The sequence below is a fragment of the Neofelis nebulosa genome, chromosome 6 (assembly GCF_028018385.1).
Source record: "Neofelis nebulosa isolate mNeoNeb1 chromosome 6, mNeoNeb1.pri, whole genome shotgun sequence".
In the NCBI taxonomy this organism is placed as follows: Eukaryota; Metazoa; Chordata; class Mammalia; order Carnivora; family Felidae; genus Neofelis; species Neofelis nebulosa.
Window position 1 is genome coordinate 9,808,134 of NC_080787.1, and position 27,172 is coordinate 9,835,305.

The window sequence follows — 27,172 nt, forward strand, 5'->3', positions numbered from 1 at the left end:
ATATGAATCTGGGGAGGGCCTGTAAGTTCCAGGCATGTTGCTAGTGGATACGGGTATATTAATAATTAGGTTACCACCTATAGGCTATTGGAGAAGACAGCACTCAGGAAGCCCATTATGATACAACGTGGTCACCACTGCAAACAAAGACACAAAAACAGAAGACTCCTCAGGTGGTATTAGCCTGGGAATACACTGATGTGGATTCAAGCTCCCACTTTGCTGTGGTGGCCGTGGGCAAGGTATGATGGGCTTTCTCTGCGCTGTCTTCATCTGTAATATTGGAAGAATAATCACTATCGTACAGGTTTGAAAGGATAGATAGATAAATGATAGGTAGATAATAGGTGTCTAGATGGATGAATAAATAGATTACTAGATAGTAGATAGATCAATCTTCTATGTGATAACATTTAGCATAAAGAGTGCACAAAAGAGGAGTTTCTTCTTTTCTTCACCTGATCCTATAGCTGGATGGACCTAACATACGTCAACATATCAAAGGAGAGATTAAAAGCGGTCAGCAGTATTTTCCCATTGGTATTATACTTGTTGGATCAGCACTCTGTATTTTCCTAGTTACTTCATAAATTTCAAAACTATCTTATTTTTGGAGCTACATGCACTTACCAACTCACCTTCCTTGACACCATTTGAGTAACAGAAGGGCTCCCACATTTGTGAGTAAAAGGCAGTTTTCCCACATATGACTCCAGTAATATCAGCAATGGTGTCATTAAATGCAATAAACCCATTTTGTTTTCGTGTTTTGTAGGAAATATGTTTCTTTTGTTCCTATATTAAAGTAATTGGAGTGTGGTCATTTTTTTCCCTCTCTGCCTTTAGCTATTGGGTTTTTAAAATTCTTTTGATGATCATGTATTTGTACAGACGTAACATCTGCAAAATACCTTTTAATCAATTATTGGCTATTCATAGTATAGTAATTAGCATATGTGTGAAAATGTATGGCTCGAACGTCTACTTGTTAACATCATGACAAATATGTATCCCTCGTTTATTTGAAATATCAAGAGGTCTTGCAATGTATAGCTTATTATAAACATTTGAAATTTATATTACAGATGTGTTTTACTATGCAATATTAGAATATTTGGAAACACATTCATTATGCGATCCCACATGACTTGAATTAGTAGGATCCTTCCAGCAGACCATATCAATGTTGTCTCCCGGCTGTGTGTTTTACTGTTGCAGGATTAGATGGGAGAATCTATCTCACAATATCAGTGAATTCAAAAGGGAACTATGAGTTACCTTTGAGTGCAAAAATAAATACGAAAGAAATGAAAAAGTAACTTGTTTTGTCCCATTCTCCAGGCAAGTAGTATATGCCTAAGCTAGCCAACGAGATCACTTTCTTTCCTGTATTGTTATCTTATGTTTATGTGCACGGGCCTCAGTAAGTCTGTAGTGCGGTTTTCCAGCGTTATCAGAAACCTGGCCATCGGAGGTGTGTGTGTGTGTGTGCGCACGTGTGTGTGTCTTTCTCTAATTACCTTTTTGGATACAGTGAGGCTGCTAAAGTTTCTCAGGCCTGAGTTCTAAAGGATGAGAAGAAACAAGAGGAGGTGACCATTTCAAAATGGGAGAAATATAAATTGAACGTTGTGTGTCTAGAAAAGAAAATGCAGTTATCTGTAGCAAGGGATGTTGGGAGCACAGCCCGAAGTCACACTGGCCAGGGACCCCGTGCATGGAGATTTGGGTTTGACCTTAAGGCCATCTGGCTGCCACAGGAGCTCCTTGCACAAAGGAGGGAAGGGCAGCCAGCTGGGTAGCATGTCGCCCGTGCCTATGAGCCAGGTGGGGAAGGGAGACTGGAGTAAGGGAAGTTGGAGAAAGATTCTGTTTGGCTATAAAGCATGTTGGGCAGTAGCAAGAATAAGTATTTCCCAAATCATTGTGGAGGAAAGTGGCGTTCCTGAGAGGAGGAAATTGGGAAAAACAAGTGGAACAGGCTGGAGGCTCTCTACTGAAATGTGATAACACTGATAAGTGTTGCCAGCTGTCATATTCGGCATATTCCAGGGAGCACTGCTCATCTCTGGGAATATACTTCCCTAATTTGTACAAATGAAGCCATCATATTAGCAATGAGTCTGACTAGTGCTACTGGAAAAGGTAAGGTCGGGATACTGTGCAAAACACACCGCAAGGCATCTTAGCAGGCTGGCTGTTCAAGAAGGGTTCCAGAAAGAAGCGAGCCAGAGCTGAGTCATGGAGAGAACACAGGAGTGAGCTGGGGGCTAGGGGAAGGGCCGGGGGGCAGTGGGGGTGGCAAGCCCACTTCACCTGGGTGTCCTGCATCCCTTCCTAACAGATGAGCAAAGGTGGAAGGAACAGTAAGGTGGGGGAGGGGAGAAGGGAAGCAGAAAGGCAAATCACAGAGATAAGCAAATCCACAGCAGACTATATTTGTTCTTTTCCACAGAATGAATGGTATAGTGCGTATTTCACAGCTCAAAAAAATTATCCTCGCCTTCAGAACACCATTACTTTGAGATTGTCTTTAAAATATCAGAATTCTCAGCATTTCTCAATCTCGCGTATACTGGCTGCCTATGGATGATTTCTGAGTGCCTGACACCGAATGTACCATAATAATAACAAAATTATTTCCATGCCTTCAAAAAGCCTATAGTCTAGTGTCATGAGGAATCACTACTTTAAGTGGCCATTTTTTTTTTAATAAAATGCACTTCCTGGGATGCCTGGGGGCTCTGTCGGTTGAACCTCAGTCTGTTGATTTTGGCTCAGGTCATGATCTCCTGGTTTATGGGATTGAGCCCCGCATTGGGCTCTGTGCTGACAGCGCAGAGTCTGCTTGGGATTCTCTCTCTCTTTCTCTGCCCCTCCCCCCATCAAAATAAATAAACTTTAAAATAAAATAAAATAAAATAAAATAAAATAATGCACTTCCTCTTTTTAAAATCACTACCAATGTAATTCTCATTTCCAGTCCCTGACCTCACTAACAACCCATTAAGGAATGATGCCACAGAATTCAGCAGTAAAGAACCACATTTCCAAAGCACCAATGAGTATTCTAGACTGCTGTCAGCCACTTCAGATGGCAGCCCAGAGTCTGAGAAACAGGAGTTCACAAATGTGGCTCTTCAATCGTGGTGCTTGAAATTTCCATGAGAGTGGCTTTCCTACAACAGGCCAGGCTACAGACTCATTCTGCTTCAGGAAAAACAGCTTTTGAATGATAAAGGTGAAAGACGACCAAACTTGATTTTTTTTTTTTTTTAACTGACAGGGATAGTACAGATTATCTAATACGAACTCCTAATTTTGTAAGAAAAGAAATGGAGACCAAGACGTCTAGATGATTTACTTAATATCACACAGCTAATGAGATAGAGTTTAGATTATAAACTACATCTTCTGACAATGTTCCCTTACCATTACCATATTACCTCAAGTTATTCAGTGCAGATCTGAAAAAAGAAAAGAAAACGAATAGGTTTCAGAAATTATTTCTTTGGTTATCAGAGATAAATTTGAGAAAAACAGTAATTGTGAATAGAATTTGATTCAACTATTTTTGAACAGGTGCTTCTGTTTGTAACAAGGAAAAAAAAGAACCTGTCTCTAGTCAATTGAACAAGACTATTATGTGAACAGAAATGCAAATTGGAGCATCATTCAGCCCCGTCTCTTTCTGTGTTCTCTGAAAAACCTTTTGTTTCTAAGTAGAAATTAGCTCGAGAAAAGAGTCCCTTTGCTCGAAAGGCAAGGCAACAGGTTCTCAGACTCTTTTCCTGCTTCCCTCTCCCTCCTGCCCCTGCTTTTAACGTCCGGGTGGTACAGGTATATTTTCCTATTGGCATGACATTCCTATTGGGCAGCTTTCACTTTATTTTGAATACCTGCAGGACAGTCCCGGAGAAAGCGGAGGAGAAGAAACGGTGAAAAAAGAAACACAGGAGAGAAGAAGCAAGAGAAATCTATTCCCATTTGGAAAGTGCTGATCATGATAAGAGCCACGAAGGGCACAGGGGGATATAGGATATTAAGCACAGAGAAATAAAAATAGTCCAGACTATCCTGAATGGGGCATAGAAGAAATAAACAATGCTACTTCGTAGTAAAGCAAACAGACTGGAAACAGTAATGGAAATGAAACCCAGCCATGCATCTTAGCAAGTCCCCAGTGGAAAGGGAAAAAAAAATGGATTTGGTCATATCTCGCTGAACTTATTGGACGAGCCCATTTCAAATACAAAGAGCAGGTGGCCGTTGAAGGCAACACTCTCGGCTTTCCTTGTCTGATTCAGGAGCAGTGTCAACACCACACTATTCCTTTCGTCCTCCTTTTCCTACAATCTCCTACTGTAGTTTCATGCCAACTCAAGGCGTGCAAGATCTCGTTTTCCAAGCGGACCCTTCAGCGGCCACCCGGATTAGCACAAACGACCACAACCACAGCAGCCCGTCAACGTACAGGCAGAGACATTACGGTGACTTTTATTTCCGACTTTAATCTCAAGTTCAAACATAAAGCCTATAGCTACAATCTCAAGAATAGATCAATGTCAAAGGTAGCAAAGGAGGTCAAACTGAATGCAGAGAGAGCTTGAGGCAACTAGAAATTATATCAAGGTAGCGGGTATCGTAATTCCATTTCATGAATACTTTAGAAAGCAGGGACTGGGTGGTCCCCAAACCATTTAAGGCTTTTATTGCTTTGCCAGGCAGCCTGCAAAGATTCTCAGCTGTCAGACATTAGCACCTTGAAGGCTCTCCAAGGTTGGTGAAGCTTTCAGTTCATTTGTTGTTCTGTCTGTAGAGGAGAAGTTGGGTTTGTAACAGAGATTCTGGGGCACTGATATGTTGGTTCCTGATAGCAGAATCATGGCTGTTAATGCACAAGCCTCGGGGCTGCAGGGGAAGACACAAACTGTGCATGCACACATTTCAGGCAATTCGACACGTTGAATACATTCAAGCCAGTTTACTGCATAAAAGTATAACAAATGGAAAGAGAGCAGGAGCAGAGGAAGAATGAAGGAAAACAGAAAGGCCGTCAGGAAGGAAAACAAAAAGGTAAAATGAATGAGGACAGCAGAGAGAGGGAGAAAGGACACAGCAGAGAAACAGGGTGGAAGTCGGCATTCGATGGGATTCAACTAGGAAGACACTGAGCTGTAGAATTCAATTTTTCAACAGTAATTTCTATAGTCGTCGAACGAAAGGTCATTACTGAAAAAGATGTGGTTGTGAAATTAATAGTAAGAGTCCATTTAGGTTTTTAGGACAAGCAACTTGAGTTTTAGCTTGTAAGGAAATCCATAGCTTTTCTTCTATACTTAAAAGTTTGATACGAGAGGATGCAGGACAAGTAAGTAGGGATGGCCGGGTGGGACGCAGAGAGGTGGGGACAAGCATGGCACATGCGCAAAAGGGACGCTGGCGATGTAACGGTTCCAAAAAGTCTTTGGTGTACTGCTTTGCTTTTCGATGAGAAAAGTTTAAAATAGTGAAATGAATTATTATGAGATATCTGCTTGCACAAGTAGTAACCTATACTCCACATGACTGACGTCTATGGTCCTAAATCTATTTACCAGTTAATTTTCACATTCCATCAAAACTGAAACATAAGATCCACATGATGAGTGCCTTGAATGTGACACTTTCCCTAAATATCATGCACACATGCACACATACACGCACGGACACACACGCATGCACACACTCACGCAAAAGCAAAATCCATTACCTAATGAAGCAGTGCCTTTAGGGGCACCTGGGTGGCTCAGTCGGTTGAGCGGCCAACTTCTGCTCAGGTCATGATCTGGCAGTCTGTCAGTTCCAGCCCCACGTCAGGCTCCGTGCTGACAGCTCAGAGCCCGGAGCCTGCTTCAGATTCTGTGTCTCCTTCTCTCTCTGCCCCTCTCCCACTGGCTCTCTGCCTTTCTCTCTCTCAAAGACACATAAACATTAACAATTTTTTTTAATGAAGCGGTGCTTTTAATCCCCTCTTTCAATCTCTATCTTTATTTTTGAGATTCACCATTCAGTTATCTTTCAGTGGCATGAAAAATGCTCTCCTAATGATTCTGGTGAAGAGCAGGATATAGTTGCTTTCAGCTCTTAGAATTCTAAGGAAATTACGCCCAGGGCAACACTGGACACAGGTCTAGAAGGTGTGATGTCAACATGGGTTGTCTGATAGGCAGATTCGAGGTGATCTTATTGTTTTTCTTGATGCTTCTATGCATTCTCCAAATTTTCTGCATTTTGGAAATTGCCATTATAATCTATCACGATTTAATGAGAATATATTTGCTGGTGTCATTATTCTTACCTGAGTGAAACGGAAAGTGAAACCTGTGTTTCATGCTCCAGTGAATACTCCTACTCTTTGAAATCTTAGACCTTAGTGGGGGTTCTCAAGTTTTATTTTATTTACTTTTCTGCCCAGCCTAGGATTATATCTGAGGGATGACTCCACAGTGTCTCCACGGCTGATCAGTACTAGTTCGTAGCCGCCTTCGAGGAGGTCAAGTTCAGTACTAATTTCACTTAGAAAGTGTGTATATACTCAGACACACACACCATTCTCTCACAACTAGCACTCTGATATACTTAAAAAAAAAAAATTAAGTGTACCGACATATTGGACCAAATGGAAAATCCGTAGCCGCAATAATTACACAGACTGCTTTTTAGAAACAAATACGAGTTTCACGCCTTTACTGATCCAAAACTTGGAAGTGAAAAACTTTGGCCCAGCCCTTCAGCTGGTTTGTAAAACGATAAAAATATGCCTGATATCTAACCCATATAAATGTGACTTCATTCAAGGAGCTGACTGTCTATCATCTCTTCAAGTATTTATAATATTCATTAAGGTGAAAGACAAAAGGAGAGATGGAAAATCTTTGAGCGTCTAAGAGTTCAAACATTTTTTTTTAACGTCTATTTATTTTTGAGACAGAGAGAGACAGAGCATGAACAGGGGAGGGGCAGAGAGAGAGGGAGACACAGAATCAGAAGCAGGTTTCAGGCTCTGGGCCATCAGCCCAGAGCCTGACGCGGGGCTCGAACTCACGGACCGTGAGATCGTGACCTGAGCTGAAGTCAGACGCTTAACCGACTGAGCCACCCAGGCGCCCCTCAAACATTTTTTTTTTTAACATTGCAGTATTGTTCATCAACGAGACTAGGAGTAATGAATAGGCCTGTAAGTTGGGAAACCAAGTAAAATGCATCGCTTTCTTTTTTCTCAACGAGTTAAGGGAGAATGTTGCAAGAAGTCTTTCATCATGGTGAAAGTTTCGTCTTCCCGAGATTTGCTATATGTGATATTTGAGATAGTAAGGACGGGATGCATCTAGTGTGATTCCTTTAGAATGTCTTGCCTAAAAGCGATGTGTTAAGTTATAGATTCAGAATACATTCCCTGCATGTAAGGCAATGGTCTCATGTTTGGCCCCTCCCATGGTGAGCCATACCTTCCTCCTCATAAGAGCAAAAGGTTGAGAAAGGGTGATTGCAAGACTGATAGGAACTGAGATACACTGCTAAGGAGGTGAACACGCTAGTCTACTGTATTCCTGTTACAGTCTGTAACACCCCTTGCCCACTGCAGGCAGACGGTCCATGTAAACGCCAACAGAGTCTGTGTCTCAGTTTCTTCACCGGAGTGTTCCAGCCCAGATCATCACAGAAGAGTGGTAATTCTGTGAGTTTGCTTTTTAGCCCAACATGGCATACGATGATATGATGTTCACAAACAGGAATCCCTGGAAAATTCAATATATGAGATATTCTGTCCTTCGAGGGTGTTTTTGAAAGGGTCTAAAATCATGAGTTAAAAGCAATGAGGGGCCCCTGGGTGGCTCAGTCGCTTAAGCAGCTGACTTTGGCTCAGGTCACAATCTCACATCTCCTGAGTTCCAGCCCCGTGTCAGGCTGTCTGCTGTCAGCGCAGAGCCTGCTTGGAATCCTCTGTCCCCCTCACTCTGCCCCACCCCCATTCGTGCACCCACTCTCACTCTCTCAAAAATAAACACAGAACTGAAAGCAACGAAAGTAATGGAAGTGACAGGCGAATAGGTGCTGTTCTGTTGCTACTGTAAAGTCCACGTGTCCCTGAACCACCTGTTTCACTACTGTGTGGAGGAAGAGATTAATTGTTCAGCCAGGCTCTTGTGTCAGGATGAATGGAGACATTATGCATGTCTTTTTATTTTTTTCCTATTTAAAAGACAAAACAGGGCCGCCTGGGTGGTTCAGTCGGTCAAGTGTCAGACTTCGGCTCAGGTCATGATCTCGCGGTTCATGGGTTTGAGCCCCACATCGGGCTCTGTGCTGACAGCTCAGAGCCTGGAGTCTGCTTCGGATTCTGTGTCTCCCCCTCTCTCTGTCCCTCCCCCGTTCGCGTTCTGTCTCTCTCTGCCTTTCAAAAATGAATAAATGTTAAAAAAAAATTTTGTATTTTAAAAAAACAAATAAATAAACATTAAAAAAATTTAAAAATTAAAAAAAACAAAAACAAAAACCAACATCTTGAAAAGATCCTTCCCTAGCATAAGGAGAGAGCTGGGTCAATAAGACCCCACCTGCACGCTGGAGCCCCAGGTTACAGAAGCCTTTCTTCAGAAATCAAGGGCGTTGGCACCCTTCGGTCGTGGCGGGGAAGCAAATTCGGGAGGTGGGCCTTGCATCATTTTATCTGCTCTGACAGCATTCCTCTCCCCAAATCTGCCTTAGGAAGTTTTCCTCCTGAAATGCAAACGGTATTTCACGCGCATGGAAGTTCCAATGCCACGAGAGGGCAAGTGTGGCTGTTCCAGCCAACCGCTGCTAAATGACACACGCTGCCACATTGTTGCACGAGTGCGTGTGTGTGCAAGGTTGGGGCTGCCTGTGTACAACCACCTGTGAACACGCCCACAGACCTGGAACGTTTCCCAGTAAAAATATAAAAAAATAAACTTCATCACCTTCATTTTCACACATTTCTTCTTACCAGTGTTACATCCAACATAAAGAAAGAGGCCCAGAAACTCATCATTATCGTGTGAGAAGAGGGGGCAGGAGAATGTGGATCTCTCCATGTGTTTTTGTAATTATAAGAAAAGTACGTAGAAATGGAAACAACTCTTCCTCGTGGTATCGAGAGGACAGCGCTGAAAGCACATGGGTCTCCAAATGAACTCTTGCAATGATTCGTCCTCCACAAATCATTCTCTGAGCACATGTTTGTCTTTTAAGTTGACAAGAAATCCTTCGCCAAACCAAATAGTGTCAAGAAGAGATTGGTACTTTACAAACTTTGCAGGTTTTTTGTGTATGTTTTTTTTTTTTTGCAAGTTCATGATTTAGTACCTGCGAAAGTAGGAGGCTGCTATCCTAGCAAGTTCCAAGATTGATTTCTTCAAGTTCATCCTTGCCAGCCTCATTTGACATGTACAAACACAATCAATACAGTTACACCACAGGTGATCACTCATTAGAAGGACTCCATCCATCCCAAGTGGTACATGTATCAATTCATCATTTCATTTCCGTGCATGTCAGAAGGCTGTGCTTACCTTTCAGGGGCATCATTTGAACAGACAAGGTTAATACCAACTTAATTTTACTTTAATGGTAATTTAAATGAAATACTTTGAAGAACACGGAGACCCGGATAGTCTGCCGAGGCGATTCAATACAAAACTGTCTCTGTGTTTGAAGGGTGGTTGTTCACACTATTTTATCTGGTCTCCTCCCTTTCCATGAATGGTGGTGGGAGACCAGTGGGGCCTCAGCCGTGAGGATGAAATATATATTGGCCACGGAACTGCATTTTTGGGGGGTGGAAGAGTCGAAACCTATGGCAAGGAATGTCGAATTTATTACACAGGACTTTTAATGTCCTGTCTTTGCATAATACAATCGTGGAAATAGAGCGTGTGATTGTAAGTCCTGCTGCCGATTCACTCGTTTCTTTTCACATTATTCAAGAGTAAGCCTCAGCACGGTTAACTGTGAGGACTTCACTGGCGACACCAGGGAGATCCAGTCACTTTTCAGTGGCCTCATAGCTCTGTCTCTGGGTCCCTACCCTCACATTTATGCACTGGCAGAGCGTTCCCTGGCCAGGCATCTGCATCCCTGACTGGACTCTGCTCTTCCCTTTCCTCGATAGCTGAGCTGTGGTGCTATCGTTTTTAGGCACATATAAAACTTAGCAGGCACAAAGAAGCACTCGCTTGATATTAATCCTCATTCATAATTTATGTTTAATAATTTTTTATCCTGCAGTGAATGTGCATTTTTTTCTTTTCTATTATTTGTCTTAAGTCCATATATCCCACTCATCAACTATGCCACTTGTGTTCAAGATCTCGGTCATGGGTTATCACCCGGGGATACTTTTATGGTTTAAAAAGTGCTTCCAGAATAAGTTAGGTTGGGGTACTTGGGTGATTCAGTTAAGCATTTGACTTCGGCTTAGGTCATGATCTCACGGTTCCTGAATTTGAGCCCCACATCGGGCTCTGAGCTGACCGTGTGGACCTTGCTTGGGATTCTCTCTCTCTCTGCCCTTCCCTCACTCATACTTTTTCTCTCCCTCTCAAATTAAATAAACAAACTTTAAAAGTAAATAAATTAGCTCATTTGGGGCGCCTGGGTGGCTCAGTCTGTTAAGCGTCTTACTTCGACTCAGGTCGAAGTTTGTGAGTTTGAGCCCCGCATCAGGCTCTGTGCTGACAGCTCAGAGTCTGGAGCCTGCTTCGGATTCTGTGTCTCCTCCTCTCTCTGCCCCTCCCAAGCTCATGCTCTGTCTCTCTCTGTCTCTCAATACTAAACATTAAAAAAAAATTTTTTTTTAAATAATAAAAAATAAATCAGCTCATTTAAAGTTAACATTAACTTATGAAGATAAGAACGGTAATCCCCGTCAGGAAAAGGTCAGAGAACAGGGACAGAGTGCCATACTAGATGGTCTAGTTGTACACAAATAAGTTTCTTACTTACTCCCCCAACTCCAAGTGAGTGAAGATTTCTGTTTTTATTCATTGCTAGTCCTTGGACGCAGGAGATGCTTGATAAATATTAGTCGAGTACATCCACATGTTCTCAGCCAGTGCTTCCTTGGTGAATTTTCCCTACCTTTTCTCTCAGGGGCTATTCTAAACGTCAAGCTTTCTGACCAAGCCTCCCCCTTCCCTCACCTCCCTCCAGCCAATACCCTGGAAAGCACCTGCACAGACAACAGGGAGGAACTCAGGCGAGAGCATTCTCACCTCCCTGCCTCCACACATCAAGACCTCTGGAACTTCATCACCTCCCGACCCCCTTGAAGGCTGATGCTTCTAACCACAGTCTTTATTCCACTGTCTTCAGCTTCTCTTGGATCTTTTCCAGTAAGTATTCCATCGCCCACACAATTTCATCCATTACCTTTCTTCCAGTGTTTTTTTTTTTTTTTCTTCTCAAATGCTGAACTTGATGAAGTCACTCTTACTGTCTGAATTCTGTTTCTCCCCTTGGTATCTGACCCCTCTCCTCCCTCACTGACAAGAGTCTACTGCTTTTATTTCTGCTCTCTCCATGTGTTTAAATCACATATACTTCTCCCATAATTTCATCCGGTTTCTATCCTCACTGGTGCTGCCAAATCAATCATGGCTAAAACCAGTGGACACATGTCAATTCTTAACGGTATTTTGTCGTAAGTGTTCGATTCTCTCAACCTTTTCCTATATTTCAGAACATCTTTTTCTTCAGTGATTGCCCTCTTTCTAGTTCTTTCTGACCATTTTTCTTACCCTTTACTTCTCTTAAAATGATGGTGCTTCCTGGTGTTTATCCTGGGTTTTCTACTGCCTTTTCTAATTAATTGTTTAATGTTTGTTTTTGTTTTTGAGAGAGACAGAGAGAGACAGAGAGCGCACACGCATGAGTGGGGGAGGGGCAGATAGAGAGGGAGACACAGAATCCGAAGCAGGTTTCAGGCTCCGAGCTGTCAGCACAGAGTTCCACGCGGGGCTCAAACTCACAGACTGCAAAATCATGACCTCAGCCAAAGTCAGACGCTGAACCGACTGAGCCACCCAGGTGCCCCTCTACTGCCTTTCTCATATGATCCCTTGACAATCTTATCTATTCCAGTGATTTGGTTACCACGTGAATGCTAATGACTCTGATGAGTTGCTTGATTTCTAAATTATGAGTCCCCCGTTATGAATTTTTCCAAAATGGAATTCATTATTTTCCCTGGAATCAGTTTATACTCTAAAATTTCGTGTCCTTTTTAAATGAGCGCTACATCAACACAGCAACCTAAACCAGTTAATTCAGCCATTATTAATTTTTCTCCCTTCTTCATAATCTACAAAGATTTGGTTATTAATTCCTCTCACACTATCCTACTACATGACTCTTAGTTTTCTCTCTTTCTATCCATTTGTAGTCCTGCCGCGTGCATGTAAGTCTTTATCACTTCTGGTCTAGACTGCTGAAAAGGTACCATGAGAGGGTCACCCTAAATCTGGTCTTGTTTTCCTCCCTATCCAACCTCCTGCCGTGTTGCTGCTATCATTGAATTACCGAGGCGAAAACCGTAAGATCATATATGCCCGTTTTAATCCTTTGGTGCCTTTTTATCACCCTGGAATAAATAGTAAACTCCTTAGCCTGCCTTCCAGAGCTAAGACCTAGTATGTTCCCATCAGCCTCATCGCCTAGGAGTCTAGGCTTCCCTCGCCCTACCTCACTCCCTGCTGTCCTGGTTACATTTCTCCCGATCACATTAAAACCTTTGAAGACCTTGAATCATGTCATGACTTCATGACTTTAAAAGTATTTTTAGTTAGAGGCACCTGGGTGGCTCGGTCGGTTGAGCGTCGGCCGACTTCAGCTCGAGTCAGGAGCTCACGGTTTGTGAGTTTGAGCCCCACATCGGGCCTTGTGCCGATGGCTCCGAGCCTGGAACCTGCTTCGGATTCTGTGTGTGTGTCTCTCTCTGCCCCTCCCCCTCTTGCATTCTGTCTCTCTCTCTCAAGATATAAAAACGAATCGTTTTTCTCTAAAGTATTTTCAGTTAGTTTAGAAATCTCTTCACTTGCTAGTCCCTCTTTCATCTCATATGCTATTATTCACGTTTTAAGATTCAGTTGTCAACAACTGTTATGTTTCCCTGCCTCCGTCCCAAGCATAATTGATGACTTAGTCCTTTGAGTATCTACTGCGATTTGAGCATCAACTTAAACTTCTTGGACCAATGACTGTAATTTTTCATCTTTCTATTTCCAATGTCCCACAAAGATCTTAACACATAATAAGTGATCAGTAAGTATTACTTGAATAAATTTAAAATGGTTATCAATCATGCTTTATTATTTATTTTCATTCACTCATTAGTAATTAGCATTGATTGATAATTAGATGAGTTTAGTCCTTGATCTGCTCTTCTTTATTATGTTAGAAAAATATTTTTCTTATTTTATTTCACTGTGTTGAGAGCAGTTGAGACATATCCTGTTAACAGACTTGTAAGTATCTGATACTTACAAAGTATTATTATATATAAGCACAGTGTTGTATAGAAGATCTCTACAGGTTATTTATATGCATAACTGAAGTTCATACCCATTGGTTAGCAACGCCCTGCTTCTCCCTCCTCCTAATTCCTGGCAACCACAGTTCTATTCTTTGTTCCAATGAGTTTATTTTAGATACTTCATACAGGGGTGCCTGGGTGGCTCAGTCGGTTAAGCATCCGACTTCGGCTCAGGTCACGATCTCGTGGTCTGTGAGATCAAGCCCCGCGTCGGGCTCTGTGCTGACTGCTCAGAGCCTGGAGCCTGTTTCCGATTCTGTGTCTCCCTCTCTCTGCCCCTCCCCCATTCATGCTCTGTCTCTCTCTGTCTCAAAAATAAATAAACGTTAAAAAAAAAATTTAGATACTTCATACAAATGGAATCATGCAGTATTTGTCCTTCAGCTGCTGGCTTATTTCATTGAGCATAATGTCCTCTAGGTTCACCCACGTTGTTGCATATTGCAGGATTTCCCTCTTTTTTGAGTTAGGGATTTCAAAGAAATATTAGCATTTGCATGTTCATTCCAGCACTATTCACAGCAGCCAACATGTGGAAACAATGTCTATCAATGGATGAATGGATTAAAAAAACACTGTGGCATATACATACAATGGAATATTATTCAGCTTTAAACAACGAAGAAAATCCTGCAGTATAAAAATCTTGTAGAATGAAATACCATGAAATTTATGGATTTTAATATATAAAATGATATCCTCAGGCATGAGATAACATGCTTTTCCTCTACACAAAATGAGCACTTAGAAATTATGAATGAACCAAATAGTTGAGGTGAATACAGCCATAAAGAACCAGTTATGCACAGATTCATCTTTGCAATAACATTCAGAAAAAAACATAAATGTAAGAGAAAAAGGGATATTAGTACACATCGTCTGCTTTAGGCTAGACTCACAGTACTTGAAACATGGCTGTGGATATTTTAACAAACACTCTGCAACCCATTTTACTCATCCTTTTGATTTGGTCCTTTTTGTTTGATTTTTTTTTTTTTTCTGTAACGTACCTCTGAAAGCTGAGACCCAGGTCTGTGATCATTTCAATTATTGTTATATGAAATTAAACTGGTGTGAAGTTCTAAAAGGAGAATTATTTAATACCCCAACATTACCTGCATGTTGCAAAACAATAATTCTGTAAATAATCCCCTACAATAGTGAACGCATTTAAATAAATTACAGGGCACAGTCAACATTCGCCAAGCTTCTGTTGTATATACTACTTAAGTAGTGAGAGAAACCTTGATCCCAAATACATGATTTCTTCTGACATAATGATACTATTATTCTCATATTTTACCTAAAACCTCAACTTCAGGACTGAAAGAAAAGAGCAAAACCGTAGCCACTGCGTTATATATTGCTGAAACAGTGCTAACACACAGATCTGGTGTTCTTTTCTTGATAGGGAAGCAGTAGAGACATATTACGTCTTCTTGAAAATGTCGGGAAGCTGAGGCCATGTTCCTACTTCCATTTATTCATTATGTTCCCTTCTGTCACCTCATACACATCACGATGGAGTGAAACCTGTTTCTAATAATGCAAGGTTTCAAGTTGCAGGTGGGGCCGGGAGCAAATATATTTGTTGGAAATACGATAGCACTATCCACAACATATGCCCGCAGCTACATAAGCTGTGAAACCTAAGTCCATTCTGCAACAGGGTAAAATATATTGTGTGTGTGAAGATGAAAAAAGAAAAACTATAAGGAGTTTGGCATTATTACCTGACTAATCCTAACACCTCAATTTTGAATCTCCCTCTTGCCCTCTTGAAATTATTTATTAATAATAAGAAAAACGTATAGCTCTTAGCATTGGCCGGCAAACACGGTTTTCAGCAGCATTAAAATTTAGCGGTGTGGAACGTATAACTCATAGTGGAAGAAACATGGGTTTGAGTTCTAGTCCATACCTGTGATTTCGGACAGTGTAAAATTGGAGTTTAAAGCCGCTTTCAGCTGAAAATGCATCGAATCAAAACACCAGCCTCATAAGGACCTTACGTGGCCATGAATGTAAAGTGTTTAGTACGTTGCAAAACTCCATGGTAAAGGTAACACGATCTTTCGATCATTATTATCACAGGGATTTGGTTGTTAAGATAATGCCACCATCCTGCGAAGGCTGAAGTCGGGGCAGACATGATTCTGAATATAACACCTTTGTTCCAGCCAGCCCTCCATGGCCCATTAGAGAAGGAGCAATGTCAAGGTATAGAATCTTAGAAGAAGGTCTCCGGTAGGATTTTGAGAGGACTTGAATTCGCAAGGGATCTACATGAGAGGGGCAGCTTGTGCGGATTTGCAGAAATAGCAGATAGGAAATTAAGAGGGCTCTGAGTTCCTTCTGAGCCCGTGGAGGTAGAGCCTGAGATGTGCAGCGTAGGGGCAGTTATGGCTCAGTAACCGGCTATGGACAAAGCGGCTCAGAACCACAGGACGATCTGCTGTTAGGAGGTGGGAGAGAGTGAGTCGAAGAGAGACAGAGCGTTCACTTACTTGAAGATTCATCTGTGTATTCAGTTTAGGGAGTTACTCAGATAAATTCAGTTCTCGAAGAACTGGAGGCAAAGAAGTCCCGGCGCTGGGGAAGGGACTGGCGGAATCGGGAAAGAGTAAGTTTCCCTGCAGCCATTCTCCGTCCCCAAAGGCAGAAAAGCAGCTGATCCAGCTGAAGCCTCACCAGCCTTCCTGCTTCCACATATGCACATTAGTTATATTATTGTCTAATAATGTCTGCTTGCTTCCTATCTCCCAGGGACAGAGGGAGAATTAATGGTATGAATTTTGTCAGGCACTTCAAGACCCCTAGAGATAGGCAACATAAATATCTTATGATGGTATACATTATTCCTTCCTCTTGTTGTGTACCTGGTAAATGGGAGAGAAAGATCTATGCATTTGTCTAGCAGAAACATTGATGTTTCTTTGTAAACAAAATCAGATTTCATTGGCTCCATTCTTTGGATTTTGAGGAAAGGTAACATTTTTAAAAATGACTTTACCTTGTTCGTGTCCTCGTTAGTGATTGGCATGATATCCATATCCTTACTATGTCTCCCCACATCTAATGTATTTTAATCCTTGCCAAGAGCCACCGCACCCTTCTGTGTCGACATAATTTTTTTGTTCAAGCACATGCGTTCTCTCCCTACTCCTATAGTTTCCTGTCTCTTGTAAGAAAATGTAAGAAAACTATCTGAAATAAAGGGACTGTTAGTACATAAAACAAACCCTATAAATTACTATCAGTTCTTACTGAAAAACTATTTTTCTTTAGTGAAAGAATATATTTTATGCCCAGCTAATTAAGCCAATAATAATGGCATTAACCTCCGTTAAAAAACAGCAGAAGGAAAGATGATTTAATAAGACGAACGGACCGCTGACCAGGGGGCCCAGCTCCTTCCTAATGCAGACACTCCATCCTGACTCGTTTCGAAGGCGCCTACGCATGGAGGGGACGTGCTTCTGCATATCTGTGCTACGCTGTTCTGTTTACGAGGAAGGGGAACTTTCTGCAGGGATATGCTCTGGATATCTTTCCCCTCGGAGCACCAATGAATTATTTAATACTTGATTTGTCAAAGTAAAGCTTGGCTGCATCACGGTGACAGAGCCCTGCTATAGAAATAGAATATTGTTTAAGAAATTGTTGGTGCAAAAAAGGCAACGAAAGCAGAAAGCATAGTTGGTTTTCCAAATATACACCCATAGCACTCATAGTCATCATAATTCAAGGGCTTCATGGGGGAAAATTCTAGCACATTTTGCCTTTATGAAACTATCTTTATGTTCCACATGCAGCTTCCGGCTGGGTTTCCCCCAACCCTTTCTCTGTAGCCATCCATATTGATTTCTTTAGGGGTTCTTTTGTCACTTATATTCAGGAGGAGAAAGACATTTCTTTTATATCATCTCCCACTTGCTAGTATCTCTCAATCCCATATTGCATGGGGTTATCTATATGTGTTCAGTAACATTTTTACTTCGTTTAATGTGTGTGTGTTCTTTAAAAAAACGTTATTATAACTTTAAATCATCACCCCTCTTCTCCCTCGCATCTTTTCAAAACTGGTAGTTTTCATTATTCAACCTCCTTGGGTCCTCAGATCCCAGGACAGACAATCCTTGCTTTGCCTGCTGGTGATGGGCACAGACTTCAGTTATCCCGGTTTAGTTAAACCACATCGGTGCCCAAACGGTCCATGCAAGTTTCAAGTCCCACCTGTATTAGCTGTGGGTAATCGCATAAAGTACACGCTCAGCTGCCCACTCTTCAGCTCAGCAATCGCCTCCCGACACTTGAGCATCCTTGCTTTTGACCAATCATGTCCCTTGTTTCAAACTCTGCCGGTGATTGGTCCCCACGCAGCGGTGGTTCCGTCCACACACACAAAGAGCAAAGCGTGTAGCTGCGAGCCCTTGTTATCGCTCAGTACTAAACCCGGGTGACATTGCACAAAAACAGATACTTGAAGCTGGAGATATGCCACCAAATAGGGACGCCCAGCAAAGAAATAAAACATAGTAACACTGAGGGTGCAGGAGGTAACACCGGGGGTGCAGGTGGGGTAGCTCGTTGATGGAGTTGTAGGGGAAACAGCTCCTTGTAGGAATGTTGATCCAGCTGCCCTCCACCCTAGGTACGGAAACAGGGAACCTGCCTGCAGACAGGAACGGGGAATGTGGTTGTGACAAGGAGGATAAAGATGTCCCGGAGCAAATGACATTAACATAAAACTTCACATCAAAGGAACTCTCAGAGCTGTTTCAAGTCCTTGTAAACCAGAAGATAAAATGTTGAAAGCTGTGGGAAACTTACAGTAAGCTAACTCTCCTAGGTTCGCAAAAGATACTCCTTACTGTCCTGTGTGCTGGATAGGGAAACAAGCACTGCTCCAGGGACTATTTGAGAAGCGTTGTATGCAAAGAACATACCACATGCCTGCAATGTTGCTGCTCACGTTTGAGATTACGATGTACAAAATAAATTCGTTTTACTAATTTTGATTCCTTTATACGTTTATAACCGACATTCTCAGAGTTTTTAATGTATTGAAACAGTTTCTTTAAATGTTTATTTATTTTAGAGAAAGAGAGAGAGAGAGAAAGTAAGCAGAGTAGGGCAGAGGGAGAGGGAGACACAGAATCCCAAGCAGGCTCCCTGCTGTCAGTGAGAGCCCGATGTGGGGCTCGAACTCCTGAACCTCGAGACCACGACCTGAGCAGACATCATGAGTTGGAGGCTCAACCGACTGAGCCACCCAGGCGCTCCTTGACACAATGTTTAAAGGTTGCAGAACAGCTGTATTTTTTCCATGGCTTCCAATGCCTGCTCTCAGCCTGTGCCATCACTTTCACAGCCCCTCACTGCTGTGTGAGCTGGAAAGTTTAAAATATAGGAAAGTCGTGGTTCTGTCATTTCAGTTCCTTGGATGAAGATATTTAAAGTCTGTAATGTATCTTAATGTCACATATGCTTAACGGCACACTGACTGGTATGGATCAGGGTATGACTTTCTTGAAGGCATTTTGTAAATGTGTTCTTCATAATTGATGTTCCAGGGAATTCAAATCAAGAAAGTCACAGTCCGGGGGCGCCTGGGTGGCTTAGTTGGTTAAGCGTCAGACTCTTGGTTTCGGCTCAGGTCATGATCTCAAGGTTTGTGGGTTGGCATCCCGAGTCGGGCTCTGTGCTGACAGCGTGGAGCCTGCTTGGGATTCTCTCTCTCTCTCTCTCTCTCTCTCTCTCTCTCTGCTCCTTGCCCACTCTCTCTCTGCCAAAAAGAAAAAGGAAAAGAAAAAGAGAGAAAGAGAAAGAGAAAAAGAAAAAGGAAAAGAAACAGAAGAAAGAAAGAAAGAAAGAAAGAAAGAAAGAAGAAAAGGAAAGAGAAGAGAAGGAAGAAAGTCACTGTCCAGGCCAAAGTCATGATCCTAATGGACAGTACAGTGCTTATATTATTTTTCAGTTATTTTGAGTTGTAACAAAATAATGGCATTTTACTATACAGTTTTTTTTTTCGAGTGTTAGGTGTATGTTAACTATTCATAAAGATTCACCACATTTCATATGAACTGCAGCGCTCCCTCTTCCTACTGTGTTTTCCCTCTTAAAAAAAACTATTGTTAAAAGTTAAAAAAATAAAAATAAAAACATTAAAATTAGTAATTAAAATTAATAAGGAAGCCATGTTAAGAATACCTCTGAAATTTCCCTCCAATATTTCAGTTAGAGTCGTTGTTCTGTTATAAAGCTTCTAGGTATATATTTTTTCTTTCTTTTTTTTTTTTTCTTTTTTTTGGAGGTCAAGACCAGCGAAACCAAAAAAACCTTTTTTTTTAAAATTTTCCATCAACAGGCTACACCTTTGTATCTGCATTAGTTTCCTATTGTTGCCTTAGTTAATTACCACCAACTCAGTGGCTTAAAACAACAGAAATCTATTACCTTATCGTTCTGGAGTCAGAAGTCTTAAAGCCAAGGTCGGCCTCTATTCTCTCCGAAGCATCTAGGCAAGAATCCACTTGATTGCCTTTTCCAGTCTTTGCATGTAGCTCCCTGCAGGACACAAGCAGCAACTGGGGCTGAATTCTTACCCTGCCCCTGTTCTGGTTTTCTGTAGCTGAGGAAGTTTCCCCAACTTCTGAGGACTTGTGATTAACTGGCCCCACCCTGACAATCATAACTGCAAAGTCCCTGTTGTCATGTAAGGTAACAGGGACACAGGCTCCAAGAGCTGGGGCACTGGCATCTTGTTATCCTGCCTCCCACGCCATGTGGCAATGAGAACCAGGGAGCAATTCATTTCTCCTGACTCGACTTTTACAAAACTCAGAGCTGCAAAATATACTCCGTTGTCACAATTGCCAATTCTTCTTTCCCTTCTGACCTTTCTCTGCAACGACCCCTTTTCTATGTTCTGATTTTATTGTGTTAAGGTCCTCATTGTACCTGTGTTTTAAATACAAAGTCGTATTTTTTTTCATTAACAAGTAAATTAATCAAAAATAATATTGTCAGTACCTACTTGCATACTTCAACCTTTTAATTTGCCAAGCAGTGATGTGAAAAGACAGAACTAACACAATTTAACTAACATCTAATTTAACACAAAAACAATGAGGATGGACATGATCACAAAAAGGTATTTGTTTCAAAGAAAATAGAATGATGAACACAATATTTAGCTACTTATGTCCTCAGACCTCTGGTTGTATTAAAATTAAAGTGCAGATAAATAAGGTTGCATTTTGAGCTAACATTTGTGTAACTTTTCCTTCATGTGGTTGATATGTATTAAAGACAACCGAAGTGGAGCTTGAATGACCAGAGTGTTTTGATGTTTTATATTTATTCTGTTTCATATAGATTCACTGATGCAAATTGAAAGAACACCCTCTTCCAGCACTGAATCTGGAATATTTTTTACCCAAATGAATATTTCATTGATTTTTCCCCCCTAAATTTCTTGGAGAGTTGGATATTGTGTAGATACCGCTTTACAAATGTCCAAACATGGAAATTACATGGGAAGAGAGGATTTTTCTTTCCTTGCAAAATGACATCATGTTTATGGTTTAGTAAAGACCCCAGAGAGTTCTGTTGTCTCCAGGTGCCTGCAAGGTGCTCAAACACGATCACTTTTCCTCGACCAGTTACGATGTGCACACACGTATACACTCCTGCCGGCCCTCACTTTTCACAACTTGTCTTTCATGGTGTCTGCTGAGTGGGAGCGAACCACGGAGCCTCCAGGTTGATGCCTGAACTGAGCTAGATCGACTGAATTCTTGCTCCTGGGAAGTCAGACTTAGAACATGGAACGCTGACTCACTTAGCTGCTGGGACCAATACCGGGAGCTCACAGAAGGATCAGGCTGGAGTCAATGTTTTCTATCACGTGTATAAAGTAGCAAGAACATGTAAATTGCCAACAAACAGAGGAGCAAAGAGGTGCAGTGTCAGAGCATGGGACCAAAGAGAGAGAATCAGCTGGCTTCCTGGGCCCCTCTGGTTTGTTTCCGGTGTCCGGTAAAACCCAGTTTCGTATTTTTTACCTTGATTTCCATGCATCCTTTTCAATAAATGTCCCATTTCATTTATTTTTTCAATGTTTATCTTTGAGAGAGAGAGAGCAGGAGCAGAGGAGGGGCAGAGAGAAAGGGGCACAGAAGATCTGAAGCGGTCTCTGAACTGACAGCAGTGAGTCCGATGCGGGATTTGAACTCATGAACCGCAAGATCATGACCTTAGCCCAAGTCGGATGCTCAACCGAGTGAGCCACCCAGCTGCCCCCCAAAATTCCTATTTCAGATGTAACAAGGATTTTTTGTTGTTGTCATTTACAACCCAACATCTAAGACTTTGATTATTTTATGTGCAATCTCCTGTTATCCAAATTATGGAAATAAAATATTTTGATGAATATGTCAGAGTCAATTAGGCACATGTAATGTAACAAATATTTCATGAGTGCCTGTCATGTTTCATACTCAGAACTGGGTCCTACAGTTACAAAGACGAAGAAAGCATGATTCCCGTCTGGTGAAGCTCTTTTTTTTTTTTTTTTCCAAGATAAATAAACATACATCTTGCTTTGAGCTGGACAGAAGAAACTCCTCTTGCCTGGTCATTTCTTGTACCAAATAAACTTTCTGGATTCAACAGCAGTGTGTTTCCATGTTAATAAAACTTGATTCACTGCAGCAATGTTCATGATCATTTGGACCCGTCCAATCGTCATTTGACTTTTTGTTTACGTAAAGTGGAATGAGAAGAGTGAAGAAGTGATGGGAAGGTGATGAATTTAATCAGAAGAATTTCTCCTTGAGGAAGATTTACAAAGACTCCATGAGATCCAGTTATACTCAGCTTTGAGAAATAAGGAAAATATATTTGAAGGGAAAAGCCATTTGAGATAATTATGCTGTTTGCTCTGCCTCTGATGCCAAAGCCCTTCTTTGTGAAACGGGGATACACTGGTCAGGGGCTGGAGCTCCTGAGACACCCTTACGGGTTTTGAATTCCGGTCCTGCCACTTCCTTACGTAATGGTTTCAGCTAGCGTATTACTTGTTGCTGTTTCCTCATTTTTTTAAAAAGAGGATACAAGAGTATCTACCCACATGGTCATTTCTGAAAATTAAATAAGATAAAAAATATAAAACCTTTAGAAGAGTACCTGGTATGTATTAGGTATTGAATACATAATAGCTGTTTTCATTACGCTCTTTAAACACATGCACAGAAAACACAGCACAGCCATGAGCACACATAATGCAAACACACTTAGCCCAAATAGAATCATGAGAGTCTGAACTCATTATATTTTTTAGGGCCTAGTACATGGGTAGTGCTACAAGGAATAAATGTGTGTATAATGACTACATTATGTTCAGTATCTGGAGTTAAGTTAATTATACAAAATAAAAACACAACTTTCTTTTTTTCTTTATCCAGCTTTGCTATTCAGTAAAAATCAGTTTTATCGTTATTTACTTGAACAGTCACTTTCTCCAGGGCAATAATTAATGACAAAGGGATGTTTACGACTTACCTCTTTTCATCCTCCCCATCTCCCCGCCCAAAGAAGCTGACTGTGATACAGAGTAAATACAGATTTATTTCTGACAGTAGAAGTTTAGCTGGAAAAGTTACAGGCAAAGTTATTCCTTCCCTGTGAACGTTATCCAAATATAACTGGATTTATTTGATGGATTGAGGTTAAGTGAATGTGATATAAATATTTATAAAACACAATCGTACTATATACATAATTTATATATATATACACATATATACACACATATATATTCTATATACATACATATTGTCTCTATATATAAAATGGAAAATGTACTGAGGAATAAATTCTGCACACAAATAATGCCGCAAGGTTTAAGCACCTACTTTGCCAAAATTAGTAAATACGAAGATCGGGAAATGAAAAAAAAATTTAAAAGAAGTCCAGGCACATACCTCAGAAATCAGAGATTAACAAACCTGAGGTGAGCTTCTAGAATTTTTCAAAGTATTTACTTTACAAGAAGGGTTTGAGCATTTCAGCTACTAATTATGTCTATAAATGACCATCTGTATAATGATCAATAAATACTTAACCCAGATACAATATCGCACCGTTAATACGTTGTATTTGTCCAAGGAAATATGTCCCCTGTGTTGTCTTAACTTTCCCTCCCTGTATTAATCAAGTATTGATAACCATGACTTAAGGCCTGAAAATATTACAGTAGAAAACCTTGGCACAGGGAAAGCCAGATCTTACGTGCGCAGGGTTATTTATCAGGCTGTCACCGAACCCTGGGGAAGTGCAGTTCCAGCTAATTTATGACCATGTTGTTTTCATTTTTACCCGGCGCGGGAAGAGCTTACACGGAGGCCCGGCGCTGATTTCCACAGGAGCTGGGGCAGCCGAGGCACTTGTGGGCTTGCACATTTTTTATGGCACCTATTTTCCCCTGACTCTGCTCTCTTCCCTAGAACATTTAAGAACATTTATTAAACTCAGCAGAAGCCAAGGGCTGTGTACGTGTGATGAGGACAGAGAGTGGAAGGTGAGGAAGTTGAAAGGCAGGAAGGTGGCCCCCGTGCTATATGCACGTTACTTGCAAATGTCACTTGCTCCGGCCCCTCTTGTCTTATGCACGGTCACAGGAAAAGCAAGGCCTGAATGTGTGGTGGCTCACAGACGACCGAAGAAGGTGGAAGATGAGGGTGAGCTCCCAGGATCGCTGACTCTTTCTTTCTCTAGTATAAATGCACAGAAAGACGGAATTGGGGGTGGTGAGGAGTGATGGGTGGGGAGTCGACCAGCCTAGGGAAGTGAAAATGTGTTTGAATTTTGTGCAAACATTATATGTAGATTTCCCATTTCTCTTCCTCCCATGTAGTCGGCAAGCAGTTCATTTCAAGTGCTCATTTAGGGTTTAGCTTCCTCAAAGAAATTGTAAGCCAGGAATCGCTTGTCATACGTTGTGGCTATTTCCCGCAAACGTGTCACATATATGTCGAAGGAAAGGCAGCATCACAGAGAAATGCATACTGAGTATTTACTCAGCTGCACAAAGAAAGCAATAAACAAAGACGTCCTTTATCCCCCAAAGTCTGGTCTGTCTTCTGTCAGTTCTCTCCTGCTTTACTCCCGGGACACCGGGACAGACTGCATCCAAATGAATGAGTATCTGCATCCTTTTGCACACGAGGGTGATACTTGTGTGCATCAAACATCCATCTTCTACGAACTGGAAATAATATGAATAATACGTTGTCCTGTGAATGTAAGATGCATTTATACACTTAGAAGTTGCTTTCATCTGCTATTCTACTTAGTACCTCCAACAGTGCTTTGAAACATGAGGTGGCCTGCCTCTTAGCGGCGAAGGTTAACTGAGCACAAAGAGGTGAAATGACCACTGTAAGTCAATAAGTTAGCCAGAGTCACTACTAGACCCCAGGACTGAGGTCACTAAATCGTGCATTGTGCAGATACTGGAACAGGACATTTGGATCCATGCAGATCGTATATTAGTGCAAATACACACCTTGTGATAATACACACCTTGCGACAAGCCCCCCCTCCCCCCATGGTGGTTGTCCCTGACGCCCTCCACCGGACGCTCACCTCCACCAATCTCCCGGAACTCCTGTGCTGGCACACACCCTTCCATTTCACACTGTTGTTCTAAGATTAGTTGTGAATGGGTGTGTCACCTGCACTGGATGGTGACCTCTCAGAGGGCAGAGACACTGATTCTTTTCTTATAGTTTGAGCACAGAGCCAAGTGCCCTGGCATATATTAAAAATAGGTGATGGGGGAAATAGAGACTCTTGAATAGAGAGAACAAGCTGGTGGTTGTCCGAAGGGAGGTATGTGGGGAGAAGGATGAAATAGGTGAAGGGCGCTTACCGCGATGAGCCCTGAGTAATGTACAGAATTGTTGGATCTTGCACTGCACGCCTGAAACTCACATAATGCTGTAGGTTAATTACGCTCGAATAAAACATAGTTGTCGGATATATAATGTATCTGTACATTAATAAACAGCATATGGTTGATGTAATTACTTAGCTGGCTAGAAAGGTATACACTAATATGGTTGTAGGTTCAGCATCCTTAGGGGCCAGTTAGGTTACATCATCCAAGACAGTAAGCTTGGGCCTTTGGCTGGCTCAGTCAGTAGAGCATGTGACTCTTGAACCTCGGGGTCGTTAGTTTGAGTCCCATGTTGGGTGTAGAAATTACTTAAAAAGTATAATCTTTAGGAAAGAAAAAGTAAGATAACTCTAGTTATGTATCTTATCTATTGAGAGGTATGGAGCCCCATCTAAGAAGTAGGCATGACTCTGGGTTCTGGAGAGTCAGTTCACAGTATGAAATAAATGGAAAGAAAATGTTAAAACAGGAAAAATTCTTCATAACTCACATCCTACTGAGAATTGACCAGTCACATTAGCTTAGTAAACCAAGCAATAGGATCAGTCAACGTGCTATACAACATTAATAAAAGAAATGATAAGAACCATATAATCTTGTGAATAGATTCAGAAAATATGTTTGACAAAATATGGGATCTTTCCCTGATAAAAACCCTCAACAAAGTAGGGAAAGATGGAACATACCTCAACATCATGTAGGCCATATATGAAAAACCCACAGCTAATATCACCCTCAATGGGGGAAAACCTGAGATCTTTCCCCCTAATGTCAGGAACATGACAGAGATATCCAGTCTCACCACTGTTGTTTAACAAAGTACTGGAAGTCCTAGCCTCGGCACTCAGACAACAAAAAGAAATAAAAGGTATACAAATTGACCAAGAGGAAGTCAAACTTTCACTATTTGCAGATGACATGATACTCTATATAGAAAAATCCAAAAGGCTCCACCGGAAAAATTGCTAGAACTGACACAGGAATTTAATGAAGTTGCAGGATATAAAGTCAATGTGCAGAAACCTGTGTCATTTCTATACACCAATAATGAGCAGCAGAAAAATAAATCCAGGAATCTATCCCATGTGTAATTGCACCAAAAGCAACAAGATACCTAGGAATAAACCTAACTAAAGAGGTAAAAGATTTGTACTCTGAAAGCTATAGAACATTTATGAAAGAAATTGAAGAGGACACAAAGAAATAAGAAAGCATCCCATGCTTATGGATCGGAAGAAAAATATTGTTAAAGTGTCTATACTACCCAAAGCGATCTACACATTTAATGCAATCCTTATCAAAATACCACCAGCATTTCTCACAGAGCTAGAACAAACAATCCTAAAACTTGCACGGAACCACAAAAGACCTTGAATAGCCAAAGCAATTCTGAAAAAGTAAAACAAAACTGAAGGCATCGTGATTCCCGGTTTTGAGTGATATTACAAAGCTGTAGTCATCAAGACAGTATGGTACTGGCACAAAAACAGACACATACATCAATGAAATAGAAAAGAAAACCAAGAAATGGACCCACAGCGGTATGGTCAACTACTCTTCAATAGATGGAATATCCAATGGAAAAAAGACGGTCTCTTCAACAAATGGTGTTG

General features: G+C 41.3%; 1 long non-coding RNA gene across 2 annotated transcripts in view; it reads left to right on the forward strand.

The window, feature by feature from the left end:
• The window catches only part of LOC131513699 (uncharacterized), a 139,380-nt gene that overhangs the window by 56,054 nt on the left and 56,154 nt on the right, over window positions 1-27,172 (forward strand). Inside the window, exon 4 of one of the 2 annotated variants that reach the window (XR_009262723.1) lies at window positions 11,215-11,434. The exons of the other annotated variant lie outside the window; for it this stretch is intronic. This is a non-coding gene — a long non-coding RNA (uncharacterized LOC131513699). Of the gene's footprint in view, window positions 1-11,214; window positions 11,435-27,172 lie in introns of those variants that run through there. 2 annotated transcript variants of the gene reach the window in all.